This window comes from Panthera onca, chromosome D3 (genome assembly GCF_046562875.1).
Source record: "Panthera onca isolate mPanOnc1 chromosome D3, mPanOnc1 haplotype 2, whole genome shotgun sequence".
NCBI classification, from domain to species: domain Eukaryota; kingdom Metazoa; phylum Chordata; class Mammalia; order Carnivora; family Felidae; genus Panthera; species Panthera onca.
In genome coordinates, this window is record NC_138350.1 from 18,949,195 (window position 1) to 18,962,522 (window position 13,328).

The window sequence follows — 13,328 nt, forward strand, 5'->3', positions numbered from 1 at the left end:
CTGCAGTTTAAGCCTCGGGAATCTGCAGTTACTGATTAAACAAGAAGGTACGGCATCTGTGATGCACAAACGCTAAACTGGGTGAGGTTCGGCCCCAGGAGTTCACGGCACCATTTGTCATTCCTTCATTTGGCTCTTGTGTCTGGTGCATCTGTTACCTTCTCACTTACTTCCGTGGCTATTTAATTGGTCAACACACACACGGTGCATCCTCAGGGCCCGGAACATACTAAGTGGCCAGTAGTGCACTAGAGGAAAAGTGCTTTTCGGAGGCTCCCACTGCTCACTCTGCCAAGGCTCTGTACTCAAGCACTCCTCACCAGTGGATCCAGTGGATCCATAGTCTCCACCCCTGGCCTTTGGATGCACCAAGATACGGCTTCACTGTGCACAAGTCAGGTCCCCAGTACTAGAGGGGTCATCACCCTGAAGATGAGTCAGAGCCTTTGGGCCTCACCAGCCCATGACTGTCTTCCAAACAGGGCCAACCCTTTATAGAATTCAACTAACTGTGGTCAGTAAAAGCATCTAAATTCCTTTTAGCAAAATAAGATCATGTAGACCTATGACATTGGTTTAATATTTGTTTCCCACATTAAAAATATGACCTGTGTTTGTGGGGCTAGGTGATGTCAATGCAAGATTGACCACCTCCCCAGAAAATCTGCCTTCCTCCCCATCAAGGTGGTAAGCCAACCCTGACCAAGGAAGATGCTGTGGATTTGGGTTCCAAGAGTGAGTAAACCCTTACCAAGCCCTGGGGTGCACTTTGGTGGAAGCTGGTATATGTCTGACTTTGGAATTGGGGGTGTGCAGGGCCACCCTGTGAGATGAACCATCCAAATGAAAAGAAGATGTCCTACTGTGGGGTCAGACCCCATGCTCAATGGGCAATTGGCTCTCCAGTGAGCAAGAAGGCTCCCTGTCCTACACCCCTGCGTCCTGGCCCTAGGCTTCCTCATCTCCCTCACTGCATGGGCAAAATATTTTGGGAGGCCACACACTAAGGCCCGGGGCAGGGCTCCATCTGAACGTTTCGTTGAGTGTGAGGAAGTACTCTCTGCTCTATTCCAGTGCCTCTCATTCAGTGCTAGCACTCTGTGTGTGTGTGTGTGTGCACGCACTGCTGTCTTTGCTAGGCATCAGCAACTTCTTATTTTGCCACACACACAACTGGCCCTTCTCCATTCTCCTCCTGTAGCAGTTACCCTGTTCTGCCTTCCATCCTCCTACCCTACACCCTGTAAGAAAGAACCAGAAATGGGCCCATCAGCTTATGGGACACACTTTGCCATTTCTGAAAGAATAGAAAATGCAGAAACCCGTATAACAGTATGTTCAAAAAAAGGGGGGGTCGATAAAAGGCCTCACCTTTTCCTGACGTGCACCCTGTTTCAGCGTCCCTGACATGGACCCTGTAATTACAGGAACTATTCTCCAGAATGGGAACCAGCAGCTTTGAATTTGAGAAAAAGCATACAAAATAGACTGTCTTAGAGGAAGAGCAAAAAGCAGAGCATCACGTGACCTCAGCATTGGGTTCCTCAACCATAAAACAGAGACAGTAATACTCCATAGCAGCCTGGTGAGATTTACCTATGGGGCTAACTTAATGCAAAGCACTCATAGAAGTGCCCTGTTCATGGATAGCCCCGTGCAGGAGAGTGATATTTATAGCTGCCCAACACGGTAAAGGAAGAAAAAAGTCAACACTGCATCTTGCTTTTCTTTGTTTTTTAAAATTTTGATAGCGAGCTGGGGAGGGGCAGAGAGAGAGAGAGAGATTGAGAATCCCGAGCAGGTGCTGCACTGTCAGCACGGAGCCTGATGCAGGACTCAAACTTAAGAACTGTGAGCTCAAGACCTGAACCCAAATCAAGAGTCAGTTGCTTAACCTACTGAGCCACCCAGGTACCCACTGCATCTTGCTTTTATTTTATTTATTTATTTAAAAAATTTTTTTAATGTTTATTTTTGAGAGAGAGACAGAATGTGAGTGGGTTAGGGGCAGAGAGAGAGGGAGACACAGAAGCAGAAGCAGGCTCCAGGCTCTGAGCTGTCAGCACAGAGCCCGACACGGGGCTTGAACTCACGAGCTGTGAGATCATGACCTGAGCCGAAGTCGGACGCTCAACCGACTGAGCCACCCAGGTGCCCCTGCATCTTGCTTTTAAAGCAGGGTGCCCTACAGTCAGGACTCTGTTTGGCTTGGACACCTCATCTGAGAGATAAATCTGGCAGGATTATTTACTCAGAATTTAGACTTTGCCATAAAAATATTCAAAGAGCATAGTACCAAGGCAAAGAGGTTTTTAAAAGTTGGGTTTATCTGGAGAGAGTCCTCATTGGTAAGGATGGCCATACGAGCTGTACGGGGAGGTAGTGACTGTTGGTGGCAGGGGGCCCACATAGATGGAGGCCCCATCGGGGGACAGAGGAGTCTCCAGGTCATTAGAAAGCAAGCAGTGGGAGTATGGTGCACACAGAAGGTTCTTGGGTATTAATTCACCTCGGAGCTGTCTGCTGTGCACAGAAGGTAGATTAGATTTAGGGCAGCTGGGGAATAAGAGCATGAATGGGAAGAATGTGGACAGAAAAGAATCAGAGCACAATCTCATATAGCAAGCCTGGGAAATCATCGAGAGGCCGAAAAGATACTGAAAGACGACCCAAGGCCTAGGCAGAATGAAAGTGTCTAATAATTCTCAGAGACAGAGTTGGGGAAAAGAGCTATTTTCTAAGGCCAGCAAGAAATGTTGACTTGACCCACAATCCAGAAGAGTATTAGGGATCCAGATCATTGGTTCTACTACTAATAAGGGTAAGGATGCAGTGGCCATACAATTAGAAAGAGAGAGAAATAGCCCAGACTCTGCCACCGACATGAAATCATTGTGAAAAGCATATTTTCATCACCTGACCAATCTCATATTTTACTGGTGATCTGGGGCCATGAAACTTAAAAAAGGAATCAGCTAAGCAATGGAAGGCCCCTCAGGCTGAGCTGAATTCTGGTTTGAGATTCATTTGCTACTCCCGAGAGAGAACTTCAGCATGAAGAGGAGACAAACCTGAGGTTCTCACAGGAGGATGTTGGTCCAGACATTTAAGAGTTGGAGAGATTAATTTAGAAAGAGTAGAAGAACAAGGAGAGGTGACCTGGTATTTGGATAAGCAGAATTTAATATAAGATGACAAGGCGGGGCCTCAGAGGGCTGGAGCACAAAGCCATTGCTCACAGAACTTTCTCCAATATTTTCTTCAATAGATCTTCCAATCTCTAGAAAGAGCAGGGACACGAGTCCCTGAGTCTGTGTCATGGGCAACTGCAGACTATGGAAATATAGGCCATCAGCACTGCGTGGATCCTAAACGTGCCAGAGTAGGTTTCAAATGAGATGCACATATGCCTGATCGATCCTGGTGTCTGTCAAACCTCTGCAGGCCCTATTCACTCATGGCCCTGGTGAGCACCTGTACAGCTTTCTTCTAGTCCACAGGCTATTTGACATTTTGAAAATTAATAAAGAGACACTTCACTAAATGAGAGGTCCCCCAGAAAGGGGACCTCTCATGCCTAGCATTTCTTGGAGCCCATTGCATGCCGCAGACTCAACAGGAAGAGACCTACCTTCTAGTCCCAACAGGAAGAAGAGGATGCTTTACTACCAGCAGCAGGAGGAAGGAAGATGTTCTCCTCCCCGCCCTTCCCCATCCCCTCCCTCCCCTGAAACAGCCCAGCCAATGGGAGACAGTCCCAACTCAGACAATGAAAAGTCACTATACTTTTAACTCCTAGTTTACTCCAATGGACTTTTTGTTTATAAAAACCCTTCCCAGCACCCACCCCACATTTCCTCTATATAAGAATATTCCTCTGCTTTGTTCTCCGGACTTGCCTATCATTTCGCCACAGCATCCTTGTCCTGGATTGCAATTCTCTGCTATTCCCAAATAAACCCATTTCACTGATAAAAATAACTGTTTCTCTCCTTCCTTCCTCCCTTCCTTTCTTTCCTTTCTTTCTTAGTTTATGTATTTATTTTGAGACAGAGAGAGAGAGAGAGTACAAGCGAGGAGAGGGGCAGAGAGAGAGGAGAGATTCCCTAGCAGAGACTGACGTGGTGCTCAAACCTACGAACCATGAGATCATGACCTGAGCTGAAAGTAAGAGTCAGACTCTTAACAGACTGGACCACCCAGGCACCCTGCACTTCAGGCTGCTTGAGAAAACTTGGTTAATCATGATAAATGGTTAGTCACTTAAGTGAAAAAATTAGGCCAGTCTATAATATAAATTACATTGCTGAGTTTTGCAAGTTGAATATTCTATATGAAATATGCAATGGGCTCAATTGTGTTCCCTCAAAATTTGTATGTTGAAGTCCTAACCCCTAGTACTTCTGAGTGTAACTACATTTGGACATAAAATGATGTCATATGGGTGGGCCCTAATCCAACATGACTGATGTGTTTATAAGAAGAAAAGATTAGGGCACAGACACCCTCAGAGGAAAGACCACATGTGGACATAGTAAGAAGGCAGTCATCTGCAAGCCAACGAGAGGGGCCTCAGGACAAACCAACCCTGCTGGTCCACCTTGACCATGGACTTCTAAATCCAGAACTGTGCAAAAATAATTTTCTGTTATATAATTGATCTAATCTGTGATATTTTGTTATAGCAGCCCTGGCAAACTAATACATGATGTGTGCTGAAATGATTCAAGTCATTTCAAAAATACTAATGGGCACTTTCACCCTTACATCAAGCCAGCTTAATTCAGCAGGGGGAGAAACAGTTCAATAGACAGAATTTTGTTTCTATCACAAGGCACTGATGTGGTGGTAATGGTAATGGTAATGATGTGGTAGTGAAAACAATAATTGCATACCAAACATAACAAGTGCAGCTCTTTAGTTATCTATTGCTACAAAACACAGTATCCCAGAACTTAGTAGCTTAAAACAACTATAAATATTTCTTACTTCACACTTGCTGTGGCTTAGATAGGTGTTTCTGTCTCAGGATCTCTCATGAGGGTACACTATGAGGCCAGCATTACTTTGATTCCAAAACCAGACAAAAATCCACTAAAAAGGAGAAGTACAGACCAATTTTCCTGATGAACATGAATGCAAAAATTCTTAACAAGGTACTAACCAACTGGATCCAACAATACATTAAAAGAATTATTCACCACAATCAAGTGGGATTTATACCTGGGATGAAGGGCTGGTTCAATATCCACAAATCAATCAATCAATGTGATACATCACGTTGATAAAAGAAAGGACAAGAACCACATGTTCCTCTCAATAGATGCCAAAAAAGCATTTGACAAAATATAGCATCCTCTCTTGATAAAACCCTCAAGAAGGTAGGGATAGAAGGATCATACCTCAAGATCATAAAAGCCATATACAAAAGACCCACTGCTAATATCATCCTGCATGGGGAAAAACTGAGAGCTTTCCCCATAATGTCAGGAGCACTACAGGGATGTCCACTCTCACCACTGTTATTCAACATAGTATTGGAAGTCCTAGCCTCAGCAATCAGACAACACGAAGAAATAAAATGCATCCAAATCAGCAAGGAGGAAGTTAAACTTTCACTTTTCACAGATGACATGATACTCTATATGGAAAATCCAAAAGATTACACCAAAAAAACCCTGCTAGAACTGACCCATGAATTCAGCAAATTTGCAGAATACAAAATCAATGCACAGAAATCGGTTGCATTTCTATATAATGAAGCAGCAGAAAGAGAAATCAATGAATCGATCCATTTTACAATTGCACCAAAAACCATAAAATACCTAGGAATAAATCTAACTAAAGAGGTGAAAAATCTATATGCTGAAAACTATAGAAAGTTTATGAAAAAAAATGAACAAGACACCAAAAAATGGAAAAAGATTCCATGCTCCTGGATAGGAAGAACAAATATTGTTAAGATGTCAATACTACCCAAAGACATCTTCATTTCAATGCAATCCCTATCAAAATAACACCAGAATTCTTCACAGAGCTAGAACAAATAATCCTAAAATTTGTATGGAACCAGAAAAGACCCCGAATAGCCAAAGCAATCTGGGAAGAGAAAACCAAAGCAGCAAGCATCACAATCCTGGACTTCAAGCTGTATTACAAAGCTATAATCATCAAGACAGTATGGTACTGGCACAAAAACAGACACTCAGATCAGTGGAACAGAATAGAAAACCCAGAAATAGACCCACAAATGTGTGGCCAACTGATCTTTGACAAAGCAGGAAAGAATATCCGATGGAATAAAGACAGTCTCTTCAGCAAATATTGTTGGGAAAATTGGAAAGCAACATGAAGAAGAATGAACCTGGACCATTTTCTTATACCATACACAAAAATAAACTCAAAATGAATGAAAGACCTAAATGTAAGACAGGAAGCCATCAAAGTCCTAGAAGAGAAAGCAGGCAAAAACCTCTTTGACTTTGGCCACAGCAACTCATTACTCAACATGTCTCTGGAAGCAAGGGAAGCAAAAGCAAAAATGAACTATTGGGACCTCAACAAGATAAAAAGCTTCTGCATAGGAAAGGAAGAAATCAGCAAAATTAAAAGGCAACCAACAGAATGGGAGAAGATATCTGCAAATGACATATCAGATAAAGGGTTAGTATCCAAAATCTATAAAGAACTTATCAAATTTAACACCCAAAAAACAATCCAGTGAAGAAATGGGCAAAAGACAAGAGTAGACACTTCCAAAGACATCCAGATGGATAATGGACACATGAAAAAAATGCTCAACATCACTCATCATCAGGGAAATACAAATCAAAACCACAATGAGATACCACCTCACACCAGTCAGAATGGCTAACATTAATAACTCAGGCAACAACAGATGTTGGTGAGGATGTGGAGAAAGAGGAACACTTTTGCACTGCAGGTGGGAATGCAAATTGGTGCAGCCACTCTGGAAAACAGTATGGAGGTTCCTCAAAGAAGTAAAAATAGAACTACACTACAACCCAGCAATTGCACTACCAGGTATTTATCCAAAAGATACAGGTGTGCTGTTTTGAAGGGGCACATGCACCCTAATGTTTATAGCAGCACTCTCAACAATAGCCAAATTATGGAAAGAGCTCAAATGTCCATTGATGGATGAATGGATAAAGAAGATGTGGTATGTATGTACAATGGAGTATTACTCGGCAATCAAAAAGAATGAAGTCTTGCCATTGGCAGCAATGTGGATGGAACTAGAGGGTATTATGCTAAGCTAAATTAGTCAGAGAAAGACAAATATCATATAACTTCAGTCATATGAGGGCTTTAAGATACAAAACAGATGAACATAAGGGAAGGGAAACAAAAATAATATAAAAACAGGGAGGGGGACAAAACAGAAGAGATTCTTAAATATGGAGAACAAACTGAGGGTTGCTGGAGGGGTTGTGATTGGGGGGATGGGCTAAATGGGCAAGGGGCATCAAGGAGGACACTTGTTGGGATGAGCACTGGGTGTTCTATGTAGGGAATGAATCACTGGATTCTATTCCTGAAATCATTATTGCACTATATGCTAACTAACTTGGAGATAAACTAAAAAGAAAAAAAGATAAAAGAAAAGAAAAGGAAAGTGGTTCTTAAGGCACATTCATTACCCCTGAATATATAGTTATAAACATGCTTTTATACCACTAATATCCCCCCACATGTTTTAATTTAAAAATTAACAAAAATGTGTACAAGATAAAATATTTATTCAAATGCTGACTGAAGTGCATTTTCAATCACCAAAGAAAGAGTCACATCTGATTTCAGGATTTTGGTAGTTCTTTTAACTTGGAGATTTCCTCCTTGGCATGATTCATCTGTTGGAGTTTTTGCCTTATTCCACCTGGTAAAGGTAGCATTTCCCTAAAGGCTGCTTCTCTGCCAATCTTGCAGTGCTAAGACTTTTAACTAATTCAACTTGCCCATTAGAGGACTTTGCTATGACAGGTTCTTGGGTTTTCTTCCTTGGGGGTGTCCATTAGAATTGGAGGCTCCCTCTATCTCCCCCTTTCTTGTGACTAAAGGAGCTGGATCTAACACATAATTTATCATCTATGAATGCCCTAGAAATTAACATCTCCCTGCTTTTTGGTAAGCGGGTGATACAAATCATCATTTATTAAATCTTTTAGCGTGTCTTGTTGGTGTGCATATTGATCACTCTGTGCTCTACCCTTTCATTTAAGCTGGGAAAAACCATCCTTCTGTGATTTCTTCCTCCAGGGAAAAGGCATAATAAATGTGAGAGCAAAGGAAGCAGGAAGCCAAAGGCACTGCCACCGATTACAAAAGCCAAGTCTCTTGGGATGAAGCTCTTCCAGGGAGAGGGGAAGAGGAAAAAGCTTGTAAGAACAACGGGAGATCCATGACCCAGGCTCTCCAGGGAGATGGAGAAAGACAGCAGAGACAGACTACCCTGATTAGTGCCCTCTTGAACAGGGGTGTCTCCCTGGGCCATGCCACAGAGACCACTTTCTACATAGCTTTGGTTTACATGTAAGGAAGCCCCCCAGTCCTATGGACCTCATCTCCTGGGTACAAAGTTCATAGCTTGTCTGAGACACCCAGCCCTGGTGGTGGATAATCAAACTGACCATATATCTCCTTCACTATCATGATCTTGGGTCCCAGAGACAACGTTGTGGTCAAAAAGCTGCCTCCTTGGATCATGAGCTGGGCTTCTTTGGCCCTGAGGCTAGTTATGGAAGGAAAGGTGAGATCAGACAGTTTCCTGAGCCCAGCATGCTGCCCAGAAGTATCCTCATGTTAGCTGGTGACAGGCAGTCCCTGTGGGGACAGGCTTTGATGAAATCAAAACCAGACATTCCTTTCCCCGAATCCAGGGAATCCCTGTGCCCAGGGCTCATTTTGTGGAGGCTCCTGGAGGTGTAGAGAACTGAAGAAATAACATATTCCCTCTTTCTGGCCCTCTCTCTACTCACGTTCCTTTTTTGGCTACAGGCCTAAATTCCCTCTGATAAGTCGGTCTTCTGTCAAGCCAGTCTGCAGGAGGCATCTTGTTTTTCTCTATGGAAACCACATTGGATAAGTAGTCACTTCGCTCAGCAGACCCTCCTAGTGTGCGCAGAGCAGGTTAAACTTAAGGTCTCTGCTTATTCATAGCTTAACATTTTAAGGTCTTTCTGTATGTCAGGTGATTAGATTTCAGCCAATTCTGCTAAATGGCTACAGTTTGTTTTTCTTTCTCTTCTTAGCTACAATACGTGGCCTAGAACACAGATATTTCCCCTCACATCCGGGATGGTACAAAAATGGAACTCTCCGTGTCCTCAAGGTTCTGTCCTTCCCCATCTAGGAGACAAAGAAAAGGATGTGGGGCCAGAAGGAGTTGAGTGGGAGTCCCTACCAGCAGTGGCATCCATGAAATAGTCCAAAGGAGGAGCAGGTTGCTTCCTGGAAAATCAGGGAAGACAAGCATTTGTTTATGAGCAGGAGTCTTTTGGTTGCTGAGCTATCACCTGTATACCCCCTACCTGTCCCTGAAGTGAGCCCTCTCCATTGGCTCCTGTTCTAGAGAGCGTGTTAGTTTGCTAGGGCTGCCATTACAAAATACTGCAGGCTGGGTGGCTTCAACAACAGAAAATTATTTTCTCATAGTTCTGGAAGCTAAAGTCCAAGATGAAGGTGTTAGCAGGTTCTGCTTCTCTTGAGGCTTCTTCCCTTGGTTTCCAGATGGCCACATTCTTTTCTTTAATTTTTTTTAACTTTTTTTTAATTTTTGACAGAGAGAAAGAGAGCATGCATGAGCGGGGGAGGGCAGAGAGAGAGGGAGACACAGAATCCGAAGCAGCTCCAGATTCTGAGCTGTCAGCACAGAGAGGGACATGAGGCTCAAACTCACAAGCCTTGAGATCATGACCTGAGCTGAAGTCGGATGCTTAACTGACTGAACCACACAGGTGCCCCTATTGAAGTTTACAGAATAATTTCCTAGAAGCATGAGGCTCGTTATTTTTTTCTAGAGTGAATTATCATTTTAACGATAATATAGAATTGATGAAACAATGTAAGTATATTACACATTTTTACAAGTAATTTAAAAATTTTATTTATTTATTTAGAGAAAGACAGAGACAGCATGAGTAGGGGAGGAGGAGAGAGAGAGGGAGAAGAGAGAGAATCCCACACAAGCTCTGCACTGTCAGCAGAGAGCCCGACACAGGGCTCGACGAATTCACAAAACTGTGAGATCATGACCTAAGAGTCAGATGCTTAACTGACTGAGCCATCCAGGTGCCTCTATAGGTAATTTTTAGATGTAATAAAATCTTATTGGAAAAATAGTTCTTATTTCTACTGTAAAAAGAGAGAGAGAGAGAGAAATCTCAATATGATTTAGTTACAAGCACTTAAATTTTATTACAGTCTGTCTGCAAAAGGAGAAGTTTCAAGCAAGCCAAATCAAAGGTTCTCTCTTGTTAGGAACATTCTGAAGGAAAATAGAATAGTTAGTCATCACCATCGTTAACACCAAACCTAAAAGGATAAGATTAAATGTCAGTTATTTCACTGGCAGTCATCTCAGGGGAAGGATGACTAATTTTCAAAAATAAAATTTGGCCCTATTAAGTTTATCAGGTAACTATCTAAGCACTTTGTCAGGAATGCTAACTCTTTCTTACAAGGAGGTTGCCAAGGACATCATGCAGGGGAGTGGGACAGTTTCTTTTACCCTGGACCAGGGTTTCTCAACCCAGGCACTATCACCATTTTAGGATGGATAATTCTTTGTCGAGGGGAGGTGGGGGGCGGCATTCTGTGTATTGTAGGATGTTTGACAATATCCTTGATCTCTACCCACTAGATGCTAATAGTGAGAAATAAAATATATTGGCAATCAAAAAACATCTCCAGACATTGTCAAATGTCTGTTAGGGGTAAAATTGCCCCTTGCTGAGAATCACCACTTTAGAATGAGACAGGCTTTGCATGGATTCTACTTTGAGTTTTTCTGGAGGGAAATGCTGAAAAATATATAATAAATAAGTCCATGAGAACAGAAATGGTTTTCTTATAGCAGCTTCACTTACTCCTTTGAATGTCTTCTGGGTTATTCGCCCCAAATCAAAAGGATTGTTATGTAGTCATTAGAGGTGGCATTCTTGTTCTTACCTCTATTTCAAATTGCCCCGTTTTTTGGTGACTGTGGAGGATTTTATGCCCTGGGTCATACATGCTAAAATGAATCTGAAAAAGTGAAGGGAAATCCTTTCTCCTGTCAGGTGGAAGGGTGAAGAGGAACTCCCCAAACCACTGGCGTTTTCTCAGGTGGAGGGCACATGGCTGGTGAAGGTTTATAAAGGAACTCCCTTAAATTTTAATCTAATTGTCCAGCAGTGAGATTGGGCAGGTGAGTTCCTAAAGGTTCCCTGGGCAATTCTAATGTGTAACAGGATGGAAACAATTGGCTTAGACCTCATAGATTAAATGGCTTACAAAAGTGATAACCTAAATTATCACTTTTAAAAGTGGGGGATGGGAGGTGGGATTTGGGCTGATTCTGAGACTGAGCTATTCCTAAAATCACTAGAGAGATCTCTGTGGAGAGTCTGGGACCCTGTTATTCCACATCATCCCACCTTACATTGTACCACTGACCACGTTAGGAACTAGTGAATTATAAAATTAATATGTCTTGGGGCACCTGGCTCGTTCAGTTGGTGGAGCATGTGACTCTTGATCTTAGGGTTATGTGCAAGCCCCACGTTGGGTGTAGAGATTACTTAAAAAGAAAATCTTTTTAAAAATCAAAATTAAATTAAATTAAATTAACATGTCTCCAAACTTAAAGTGCCTAACTGACAATTCGCAGGCCAAATAACCACACAGATGAACTTTATTTGGCTTCATCACACTTTACAACTTTAAAAATGACTTTCCAACACTTTAAAAATAAGGAAACAATATAAAAACTTTACGTTTCAATGCTGTGCTTAGCAAACAATTTGGCAACTACCAGCATTGCCACCAGGCAGAAATCATATGAAACTGAGTGCCATCTAATCCTTTTGAATGGCTGAATCTATTTCTAAATCTATCCTCGTACATTTATTAAACAGATATTCTTTTTTTTTTAATTTTTTTTAACGTTTATTTATTTTTGAGACAGAGAGAGACAGAGCATGAGCGGGGGAGGGTCAGAGAGAGGGAGACACAGAATCTGAAACAGGCTCCAGGCTCCGAGCTGTCAACACAGAGCCAGATGTGAGACTGGAACTCATCAGCTGTAAGATCATGACCAGAGCCGAAGTCGGGTGCTTAACCAACTGAGCCATCCAGGCACCCCCAAGAAAGATATTTTTAAAGTCATGTCAGGTTATGGCACTTTAGAACATTTTAATTAGCAAACTGGATTTCTGTTCTAATTCTGTGACTTGGATACACTGGAGGGAGTGGGAATACAAATGTTTTTTGCCTGTCAGGGGGGCTTGAAGCCCTCCCTTTCCCCAAGAATCCATATGCAAAGAGGGCTGTTGGGAAAGCCTGAGACTAGAAGGTGCTGAGGAAAAGGCATGTGAAGGGGGGAGGGGAGAATGTGAGAGGTAGCCAGAGCAAACTGGCTTATGACCTTTGACCCTTGGAAACATTCAGAAAAGAGTTGGCTGATATGTAGCAAAAGCTCTTGGGATTAAAGTGTGGTCCCCTGGGAATCCCCCTGGGAGCTGAGTCTTCCAGTTCAGACTACCCTGCCGACTGGGGAGTGAAACCAGCCACTTTGCTACCTGGGGACACAGGAAGAGAAGGTTTTTGTTCTCTTTGGCTGGAAAACTGTGACCTGTGAGGATGTCCCAGCACTTGGAAGAATACGTGTGCCCTTTTAGTTGTCTTAACCTCAGCTTGAGCTTTGTTGGAATAGCTCAGTGGACCCCCTCCCCTTGACCCTGCTGATCCCCAATAGCTCAAGACCCAGCTAAACTGGAGATAAGGTGGTGGGGTTCTGGACAGCAGAGAGAGGAGGGGCATTTCTACCACAGGCCCCCAACCAGGCCTGCAGCTCCTGGGCCTGGCCCTGAAGCCCCACCCACATTCTTTCCTTGGTGGGGGAGATTTGAAAGGAAAGTTTTGGCAATCACTCAGGACAACAGCTGAAAATCCAAGCAGGGTAAACTTGTTGGGAAAACTGATAGAAGCCCCATCTGGATATTATAGATAGGATTATAATGGTCGTATAAAGGGGGTGGGATCTTCCGGTCAGACCTCACTTCAAAAGCCATTTAGACAGCAAGCTAAGCACTCGACTGACACAGGAC

At 42.9% G+C, this 13,328-nt stretch overlaps 1 protein-coding gene and 2 gene segments (V, D, J or C); all 3 read right to left on the reverse strand.

Annotated features, from left to right (window-relative positions):
- The window catches only part of LOC144613894 (immunoglobulin lambda-1 light chain-like), a 429,142-nt gene that overhangs the window by 280,460 nt on the left and 135,354 nt on the right, over positions 1-13,328 (reverse strand).
- Positions 1-13,328, reverse strand: part of LOC132675490 (immunoglobulin lambda-1 light chain-like) — a 500,428-nt gene that overhangs the window by 271,921 nt on the left and 215,179 nt on the right. The window lies entirely within an intron of this gene.
- LOC132675035 (Ig lambda-1 chain V regions MOPC 104E/RPC20/J558/S104-like) overlaps positions 1-13,328 on the reverse strand; it is a 333,884-nt gene that overhangs the window by 262,141 nt on the left and 58,415 nt on the right.